Source organism: Pteropus vampyrus, unplaced genomic scaffold, assembly GCF_000151845.1.
Source record: "Pteropus vampyrus isolate Shadow unplaced genomic scaffold, Pvam_2.0 Scaffold11, whole genome shotgun sequence".
Classification (NCBI taxonomy): domain Eukaryota; kingdom Metazoa; phylum Chordata; class Mammalia; order Chiroptera; family Pteropodidae; genus Pteropus; species Pteropus vampyrus.
Window position 1 is genome coordinate 16,737,444 of NW_011888792.1, and position 11,175 is coordinate 16,748,618.

The following is an 11,175-nucleotide window of genomic DNA, read 5'->3' on the forward strand; positions in this document are numbered from 1 at the left end:
AAAGAAGCATGTTAGAACTTGAAAGCAAATCTTTTTAGCACCATGAATTGTTATCCTATCTTATAGTAAACATAACAGATTTCTTGGTAAAGGTTGTAACTAGTTAATTTCACATTTTAATTTTCCCAAATTTGGTTGCTGAATACAGAATGATGACATAGTTTGAGTATAGACTAATGATTAAAAATTTGGCATGTAAATGTAATCCAAATAGTTTATTTATGACAGATATATTAATTTGTCAAGTTGGTATCAAAATCTCTCTCCTTTAGATTAAATTAATATTTCAATTTTTTACATATAATGGCTTAAATATTGCTAAATAAAGATGATAAATTAGTTTTGATTTGCAAATATATTTTAAACACCTAATTCACAAAGCTGTTTAAAATATGTTCACAAATCAAAACTAATTCACATAACCTAATACAAACAAAATAATGCAAATAGACTAACAGTACAAAAATCTCCTAATCAATACACAAAATAATATTTAGAAATGCTATTAACAAACAAAAGCCTAAGTGGGAATAGCTGTAAGATATCACTTATTATCAAATTAGCAAATATTTTAATGGATTATAATAAGTTTTGTCATGTAAGTAATGAAATAGGCTGCCTATCAAAAAGTGTGTGTCAATATAATTTAAAAACCTGGAAAATATAGTATATACTTTTGACCCAGTTATTAGAATTTTTCAATTGTAATTATAATTTCCAGAAGACAATGTAGCAGTTACAAAATCCTAGAAGTGAAAACAAGATAGGGATATGACAGTTCTATATCCAATCAACTTAGAAAAAATTAAATAATGTTAATCTATTTTAAGTAGGACATAATTCAAAACATGCTATGTCATTCTTGGTAAAGATAATTAGTAGATACTATATAAATATGTGTATATTTGAATATAAAAACTCACGATGACACTTTGCTATGTGATTTGATGATCAGTTCAGTTCTATATTTTTTATTTTTATTAAGTTGTCTTTATTTTCTCTAAATATACATATAATACATGTTCATTGTAGAAAACTTTGAAAATACAGCTGCAAAGATAAAAAAGTAGAAAATAAAAAAATAAATCTGCTGTTTTAATTTTAAATAACCTTTGCACTATGAAATTCATAAATATTTTTCTACCAATTCAGAGATATTTTCTTTTAAATTCTAATATTGGGTATGTTATATAAAAAATGACTCCAGATGTTTCTAAATATATTGCATAGTTTCCTTAAGTAAAAAACATTTTGAAATCTTCCTGCTTCTTGGACTGCTCAGGTAAATATTTGACTGATAATTATAGACATCTTTAGCTATGATTTAGTGACCCAATCTTTTTCAAACTTTTCAAAGGAATATAGCCCTAACTAGTGTTTTGTTATAGATTGGAAGTAGAATTAGATCTCATGTTGCTGTGTGTCTCTAGCCCTCATCTAAATATATTAAATTTGAGGTGAATGATTGTTTTTCTGAATTTTAGTTTCTTCTGATCTTTCAACTATTATTAGATTTATATGAGGAGAAATCGAGAATTCCATCCAAAACTGAACTTAAGAGTTTTCCCATGTTAAATTAATCCCCCCTCTCCTTTCCTCCCTTCCCCTCTTCCTCCTTTTCCTTTCTCATTTCTCTTTCCTCTGTCTCTCACCTCTACTCCCTCTTCCCTTTTCAACCAATATGTATTAGATATATACCATATGCCAAGCACCGTGCTAGACACAAAGGATATAAATGTGAGAAAGACAGCTTTGTATCTGCCCCCTCAAAGTTTGGAATCAAAGAGTCAGATTTAAAATCTTAAAAATTATTTACAAAAAAGTATGGTAAGTGATACAAAAGAAAGAACAGAGGGTTAAGGACATGCCTAGTAGCGGCCCTTAATATAGTTGTAGGGAAGAATTATTGATCAGGAAGAGTTTCTAGACAGAGTGGCCATTAGGCCGAGACCCGAAGAATCATTAAACATTAGACAGGTACTATTTCTACTGTAAAGAATGGAAGCACTTGTTTACCTAGGTTTCTACCTCATTAGATTGTTGGTTTCTCTTTGCTTGTCCAGTACCCACCAAAGTGCCTGGCATACAAGTGGTGTTTAATAAATGTTTGATTAATTATGCAGAGATATATAAATAAGTAGTATATTGACAAAACACAATTTGATATATATATTCATAAATTATACAATTAAAATAGCATGGATTTCAAGAAATATTAATATGTCTCTGTATCTCTACTGCTAATCTCGGTCTCTATTTTCTCTTATTTATACTTTGTGTGTTTCTCCTCCTTTTATTTATTTTTAATTTTTTGTCCCTAATAGTGGACTCATATCAATATACATTTGATTTTAACCTTCTGACAATATAATTAATACAGCTTCAATACTTATTCAAAGTTTAATGACTTATTTTTAGGTATAACTTTATAAAAGAATATTAATTTATAAACCTTCTGAATTAATATTTGCCATTTGTTTTTGCCCGTAGGAAAATTAGTTTAATAAAAGTCAGAAAAAATTATATAAAGAAATTGCCAAAAAATTTGAGTACTAAATAATTACCTTGAGTATTGCTTTTAAAAACCTGCACGTTAACTTCTGCGTGCCTGTGGAATACACGCAAACTCATGCTGCTTTAGATAGAGATCATTTAATTAAAGAAGAATGAAAATAATTTTAATAGTTATCCAAAATTCATTTTGTAATGTGAGGATATAATACACATGAAGTCAGTATACTCATAAATTCATAAATAAAGTAAATGAGAAGACAGCAATGCTAATTGATATAAAACACCAAGGCAACAGGGTCTGTGAAAATGTCATTCAAAGTTATTAGAATATAGTTAAGAGAATGAGCTTAAAGATCTCATTAGGAACTGAGCCCAACAAGATCTTATAAATATTTTTATGCCTGAGTGAATATTAGAAATTTCTTTATATTAATTCAAATTGATCTTGTTTTTCATATTCTTAATAATCTGAGAATTTGAATGCAGAAAAAGGAACAGTAAAACATGTTAAAGGTGGAAATGGGTCATAATTTGATAAATACTATCATACATTGTTTTTGAAAAACAAATTATTTTTGAGAATTTTAGAGGCAAAAAAAACCAAGGGTTAAAAAAAAAATTGAAAAAAAAAAAATTTTAGTTTGCTCCAATAACCAGGGCTGATTTTTTAAAAGAAACAAATTTATTTTTTAGGAGACTGAATATATAACACACACACACACATACATGCACACAAAATATATGGTACAACATATTGCAGAAAATTAAAATAAGCCCTAAAGTAAACTTTTCTTTTAATAAATTACTTGATCGAGATATTTTAGGGAAGAATTGTCTTTGGATATGTTCATTTTAACAGTTCTAATTTTTGTGCTCTTGTAATTTAAATGAGATGGTGAACTATAGGTTCTATGCTTTAAGTGCATAGATATTTCCTATATAGGAATATGGAGTCCTAGCACAGCCATCATAGAGCAAGAGATAGTCAAGTAACCCATGGTTTAGAATCTGTGCAAAGATGGGAGAAGACAGGGATAGGAGGAAGGAAAAGCAGAGATTCTAATTGATCTGATGTCATGTGCTCCAGCAATCCTAACCTTGAGAGTGCAAGGGAAACGGGGCTTTTTTGATTTTACTTGGATGGAGAAGTAGCAAACAAAAAACAATTTTAATTTACAATTTTGCTCAATTGTAAAAAGATTACAATGTTACTCTGTTAGTTACTTATTAAAATCATGATGTACTCATTTCACTTAATATTAAGAGGCTATTCTCTCTACATGGATTATATAACTTTGAACTTAAAGATTGAGGAAATAATGATAATAAAGTAAAATATTCCATTTGTAATTCATATGGAAGCAGAGGATTGGGGTCTGAGGTAAGGAAAAGAGAAGTATACATCTAGTTTCTTTATTACGTCAAGTTTTTCTTTCTACTTTTAATACAGAGAGAATTTTCCAAATCTGAATCTGTGCTATGAACATGTTTGAAGTAAATGCCTGTCACATTGTCATGATTGAGGATTAAAAAGATTTCTTTATAGACTCCTTTTTTTCAAATTCAGATCAGGAAAAAATGAAGATGATTGTTAACATAGAAAGATTGGATGAAGATTCAGAAAATTGAATCATTGAAATATTAGGCTGAAATACTACCACCTCAGCTGGCATGATTGTAGCCAAATGTTGGTTAAAGTTTAAAAATTGAAAAATAGAAAGTTAACTTTCATTTTCTAATCCCTTTTGATAGATTTATACACAATAAAATATACCCCTAAGGCATGATAGAAAAAGCATCAATTCATTCTTTAGATATAAAAAGAAGACTCGGTACTTGGAGATTTCAATATAGCTCCTTTTATAATAATTTAATGCACTTACAACAAATTGCAGTAATTAGACTTCAACTTTAATTTGTCAGCCATAGCAATTTATAATTCTTAGTAGCAAGGTTCCAGTCATTGATATATATCAAAAGTATCCTTTTGGTACCAGGAGAAGGGACCGATGCTCTTGGTAAGAGTAATCTTGCCACAGGGGGGAGATCAAATTACAAAGATAACCTTGAATTAAAGGTGATTCAGCAGGAGAGTGGAGCTGATGCCCCTATAAAAGAAGGACATGGTATGCAGTTGCACTAGTCATACTTTTGTTGAACTGGCTAGTTTTACAGTTAGAAAAAGAGGTAATTGTCACCTTTATTTTAGTCAACAAAATTTGGCTTTGAATTCACTACCTACCTTTCTAGTTTCAGACTTGACCTAAAATTGATTAAACATTTTACCTAATAAATACTAAGAGTGAGATATATTTTTGAATATGCCTAATGAACTAATCTCAAAAATTGTTAAAGATTAAATTTTACTGAAATTAAGATATTGATAGTTTTGAGCAATTATAAACTCTTCTTTTTTTCTGACACAGTATATTATTTATAAGTAAAATATAACTATAGTCTTATGTTGAATTATGGCCAGAGTGACAATACAATTTATCTTCTAACACAAGAAAAGTTTGAAAGTAAATAGGGTGCCATTAATGATTATACTAGGATATCAAACATAAGCCAGAAGCATCTCAGGCCCTGAATTAGGGCCATAATAATTATGACAGACCTATTTTCTGTGAAAATATTTTATGATGTGGTGGGAAGAATCACAATAAAACAAAACTTTATGTGATCGTGAGGGTTAGAGTTTAGTTTTCAAATGAAACTCGATTTGTGAAATAAATAGCATCTTAAAAAATATTCCTAGACTTTAATTTATGGATGTCACATTTAATTTTCCATTGATCTCAATTCTTCAAGCTCATTCCAATTTTTTTTTTAATTTTAAAACCTTATAAATTTAATGAGGGACTGTACATTGAGATGTTAGACGACAATAACATATACTTAACATTTAATAGCCAATTGAGAATAGAAAAATCACCAACTTTTTATGATTTAGAGTATCAACTGGTGATTTTTAGAGCATTAAAATTGAGAAAATATTAAATAATATTACCATTTGATTATATCAGTTAAATTGTGTAGAGATTTTTTTTTATTTGTAGCATAGGTTTATAATAAACCAAGTTATAAGTTCTGCATTTACATAATAATTTATGTCAAATCGCTCAAAAAATTAATGGAGTTATACTTTAAGAGAATTAATATCTTGCTGTCCAGTCAGTATTTCTCCAGAAATCATGATAAAGTTACTAAATTACAGAGATGTAGCTAAAACATTTAAGTTATTTAGACAATGTTAAAATCTGCTTCTAAATAATGATTTGGTAATACATACACGAAGAAATAAAAATGCTAGTTTTAGTATTTAAAAATAACCTTAAATCTTGAAAGTATATACTTTAGTTACTTCTCTATTATTACTGAACTTAAAATCCCCTGAGAATTCTAATCTGCTTTTACAGATGCCTTGATCTGACTTCATCACTAAGGAATGCATCCCATAAGGCAAGCTTGGACATTACCTTTTCCAGTCCCTACAGGTTATGGGCCAGCATGTTCCAGGCTGCATTAAGGACTACCTCCTCTGACTATAGTGCTCGATTCTATATTCAACATGTTGTATGGAGTGCATAATCCTTCCTGTCTTACAAATTGCTTTGATCTTCTATAAAGTCTGCCAAAGACAGTTATTCAGGGAGTTGACTTGATTTTGGAGACCAACCTGAAGAAAGTTCTCTGTCAAAGGTTCTGTGTTATTTTCCTCCTAAGCAAGATGAAGTTGTGCCTTTCTAGTTCTCATGGTGCTTACACAACCCTTTATAAACATATGTGGACTAGAAAGTGATTATTTTTTATTGTCCTACATCTTGAACAAAATTTCAAATTCCGAAAGAAATCACTTGACTAGACTGAAGAGGAATTCTTCTATAACTATATGTTGGCCATTTTATAGTTATTTTTCTCATTCTTTTGCTTAGATTCAAATGATTCTATGTAATTATCCATTGAATCCTAATGTAGAGAGATATCTACATAGTATCTGTTTTGTTTTGTTTTGTTGTGTTTTGTTTTTACCTCCAGAGAGTGATGTTAACCAATTGGAAAGATGAAATAGTGGGGACATGAATTTTTTTTTAAAAAAGAGACTCTGATAATCAGAAAATATTGGACAGTTTGTGGTTTACTATTATATTTTAAAATATGAAAGAAGACAACAGATTGTCAAGAATAATGTTTACAATCTAATGAGTATAAAAACTATAAGAACCAAGAGAGTTAAATATGAAGAGAATGTATAGAAATGGCCTGGATCAGTTGAAAATAAATAGTTCTTATTTATTAAATATTTAACATGTGTATTACTGTTCAATCTTACTTAGTTTCAATAGGAATACTTCAAGGAACATACCATTGCTGTCCTCTTGTACGCATGCGGAAACGGTAGTTCAGAGAGTGAAAAGATTTTTCCAAAATAATTCAGTAATCGTGTGACAGAGAAATGGTTTCAGCCTGGGCCACTCAGACTTCTGCCAACTCAAGTGCCTTAGAGACATGGGAACTGGTGTGGAAATCCAGCTTCCTCCCTTACTGACTTGATAATATTCTGCTCTAGAAACGAAGAAATTGAGGCACATAAAAGGTAAGGCCAAGATTCTCATTTGTGTATAACTCCAAACTGCATATTTCCACCATGTCATATTACACAATAAAAGCACAACTATTTATTTATTAGGTATATCCAAGAGTAGGTAATAGTTTTAATTTTGTCAATGGAAAGAAAACACATTAAGTTTGGAGATTTGAAGTGCATAAATTATCCAATGAAATTATTGGTTCCTACAGATACTTAAAATTCTAAGGGGAATATAGCATAGCAGATATTTGTTCAGAACTTAGTAAGAAGTACAAAAGTTAAAAACATATTTGTGTACATCTCTCTGCTGATGGCATTTTCTTTTCTTTCTTTTTTCTTTTTTGTATCGAAGGACTATGGCCAAATATTTTGTCATAAATCTCCTGAGTAAAAAGATTCTTAACAATTCTTTCCTGTATTAAAAAGAATTCTTTAAGTGAACAGTCTTAAATAAAATTATAATGTTGAGAAAAAATTCAAAGGGTATAATTATGGTAAAATTTAACATCAGCTATTCTGTGTGAAGTCTAGAGATCAAACTTCTGCTTCTCAAATTTTCAGGCCATGCTGTTTGGAAGACCACAAATCTTCCAGTACCGACTGAGCTTTTCCTTCTTATTTTTTTTTTTTTTCACATTGGAAGTAGAATATAGAGATATAAAGATAATATTAATAGTGGATTACACTTCAGTGTTTTATTGTTGTTGCTTTTTTGTTTGTTTTTATTTTTTAATTAAGACTTTATTTTTTTTTAGAGCAATTTAAGGTTCACAACAAAATTGAGAGGAAAATACAGAGATTTTTCCTGTCCATTTTTTTTTTTTTAATAGAGGGTACAACTACCTCACCTTGTTTCATTCCAAAAGCAATCTTGTGTAGTATGAGTGGTCGAGATTAATTAATGGAAAATTATGTTCTACTTAGATTGTTACCCACCTAAATTTACTCACCTCTTAAATGGATCCAGTGGTGTGTTGGTAAATGTTTAACAACTGGCTCTCAGGAGGAAAAAAAAAAGGCCATAATTTGTACCTATTGATTTCAATGGTGTAAATCCTCCTACCATGGTTGATTTCAGCCTATAATAGTGATGTCATCGAACATGGAGTTGGGAGAAGATGCTCTTAATCTGCTCTTACGAGCTGAGATGAGTTGGCTCCTGTACATTGTGATCCACAAGGAGTAACCTAGACCAAAGATTAGCACCTTTTTTTTCTAAAAGCCAAATAGTAAATATTTTAATCATTGCTAACCATACAGTGTCCAACACAACAATTTAACTCTATCATTGTAGTGCAAAGAAGTCCTAGGCAATAATGTAAATGAATACATGTAACTGTGCAAGTATGTTTGTGGATATCGAATTTCACATTTCATGTAATTTTCAAATGACAAAAGACATTCTTCTTTTGATTTTTTCAACCATTCAAAAATGTAAAAAGTACTTTTAGCTTGCAAGGTATATAAAATATAAAAACAGTCTATGGTTTGCAGACTCTTGGTCTAAACTGTAGAAAACTGGTTAAATTGAGGGGAACTGAGCTAAGTGGCATTCCTAACAGGTCCAGACACACCAGTGTCTGGACTCTTATGTCGTAGTAGATTTTTTTGAACTTTAGGTTGTCAGTGTCCATGTTCTCTTTTGGCTTCAAAAGACACCAGCTCCAAAGGCTTCTGTTCCCTCAGTTCCTTCCTTCTTCCCTTCCTTCAGCATTTCTTATGCTGAGTCGATGGCTGTCAGCATGAAGTTTACTGCATACATTGGTTTTAAAGATTTTAAGAACTATAAGAAATATACATTACTTTCTAAATATAAACACACACATGAAATAACAGAAATAAACATTCCACAAATCAGATTTTACCCGTGCTATTTGCAATTACTGTTACATTTTCTAGTCTATTAATTTTCCATCCTGTTCCATTGTTTTATTTTTTAAGAATTGTTCATGGAGACTCATTTTTGGGTCACCATCTATAATTTGTAAAATTACTGATGCCAAGTTGTGAATATTCTATGAACTAGTTTCTACCTCTACCCCCACCTCCTCATACACGCATATTTCGGGCTATTTGTAGTTACCAAAAGGAGGCAATAGCCAAATTAATTATAAAATTATGAAAAGTATGCGAGAGGTTTTTCTGAAAATAGATTTCTGAGAGTCTATTCCTACTCTAAAAATTGTTGAGTTTCTTCTTTCTCAGAGACCTAGAATTCTCTCTCTATAAACAAATCCACATCCTATGGATTCATATTATAATGACACTGGGGGTTTTTTTGGTCAATATAGCTATGATATACAAAACACTATCCTGAGTTGTAGAGGAATCCAGCACAGTATTTATAAATTTGCACAAATTTTACATGTAATTATTTAGGCTTCTGTGATTTTTTTCTGTTTTTGCACTCTTGTCCAATAGAATCATATAAAGTATAAAGTATTAATTTGTCTACCAACATCATTGAATTATTTTGTATTTTATTTAAAACACACATTTTTATTCTTCTACATGGGTTATTGAGCATGCCCATAAAACACAACAAAATTAACATCAATCCAGCTTGAAACTATTACGTCAGACCATACATCGTACCAAAATGTTCTATGATTCCATTAGACTCCCACCTCCCCCGTTTTCTGACAAGCATTAAGGAAATGTAACTCCTGATTCAAACTGGGAAATAATTTGAAGAAGCTGTTTATGGTATGATGGAAGTTTCACATCATGTTCCAGAAAATGATTCTGACTTGGAATTAGAAAACTCATGTTGAAATCACACCTGAGCATAAAAACTATGTGGCCTTTGGCATATTTATGAAAATTTCTTTGTAGATCCAATTTATTCTTCTTTACAATCAAGATAATACTACTCTATTTATCTCACAGGCATCTATTTACAAGGCAGTGATTAACTATACATGTAAATGTTTTTGTAAACTTGAAAGCACCTGGAAACAGAATAAATCTTCTATCCATGGAGAACTATTAAATAATTTCTGTCACTTCTAATTGCACCTCGATTGGGAAGCCACATCTAACCTCCCTTGCTCCTCAATTCTATGATAGTGACACAGCCTCTGCACACTTCTCTGTAAGGTGGCAGATTGGGTTGCATCAGGTAAAGTGTGCACATACTCGTATTCTGAGGGCGTCCTTTACTACTTTTGGTGACTCAGATGCACTAACAGCAAAGTTGGTGGAGACAGAAATTTCAGCAATCATGTTGACTTGAATATAGATAACATTTTTAACATCATCTTAACTTATTGCTAGAAGACGCTGAATATATGCATTAGACACACATCGGCTCTTTTAATTACCATTTTAAAGCTTCACTAGTTCCTTTATCCTTTATATTTAATAAGCTATTATAATAGTTTCATATTATCTTCAAATTAAACTTTTCTTCCATTAAAAATGAAACCTTTAAAAATGGTTGAAATATTTTAGTACATAGTTGAAAACCGTATCAAAGTATGAAAAAGTCAGAGATAATTCTCTTTTGCTGTTCTTCCATATATGTATGTACATAATAAGCTGGAAAAACTCCTTAACAAAACGTATTTATTACAAGGCAAAAACTTGAGACCTGCCATAGGAGCAGGGGAAAGTGAATTACTACACCTTCCTAGGAGATCTGAGTAAAGGATATGAGTTAATAACGGCTAAACCGTGTAGCACCACACCCAACAGTGCCTCAAAAATCTTTATTACTGTAAATATTACTGCAATGAACATCAATGTACATATCTCTCTGATGACTTGTGCAATAATTTCTTGGAGTTATATACCAAGGAGTGGAATTCCTAGACCATAAAGTATACATAATTTCATTTTATTAAGAAATGACAGAATCTCTTCAGAATGAGTATTATAATGTACATTTTCAGCAGACACAGATGTTGACTCATATCTATGCCAACAGTTTGTATCATCCAGCTTTTTAAATTTTTGGCCATTTAATAGGTATAATATGGTATCTCATTGCCTTTACATTTGTAACTCTTTGTTTACTAATGATTTTCATTTGGGACTGATCTGTTGATTTCAGGAATTCTAGCTTTTTT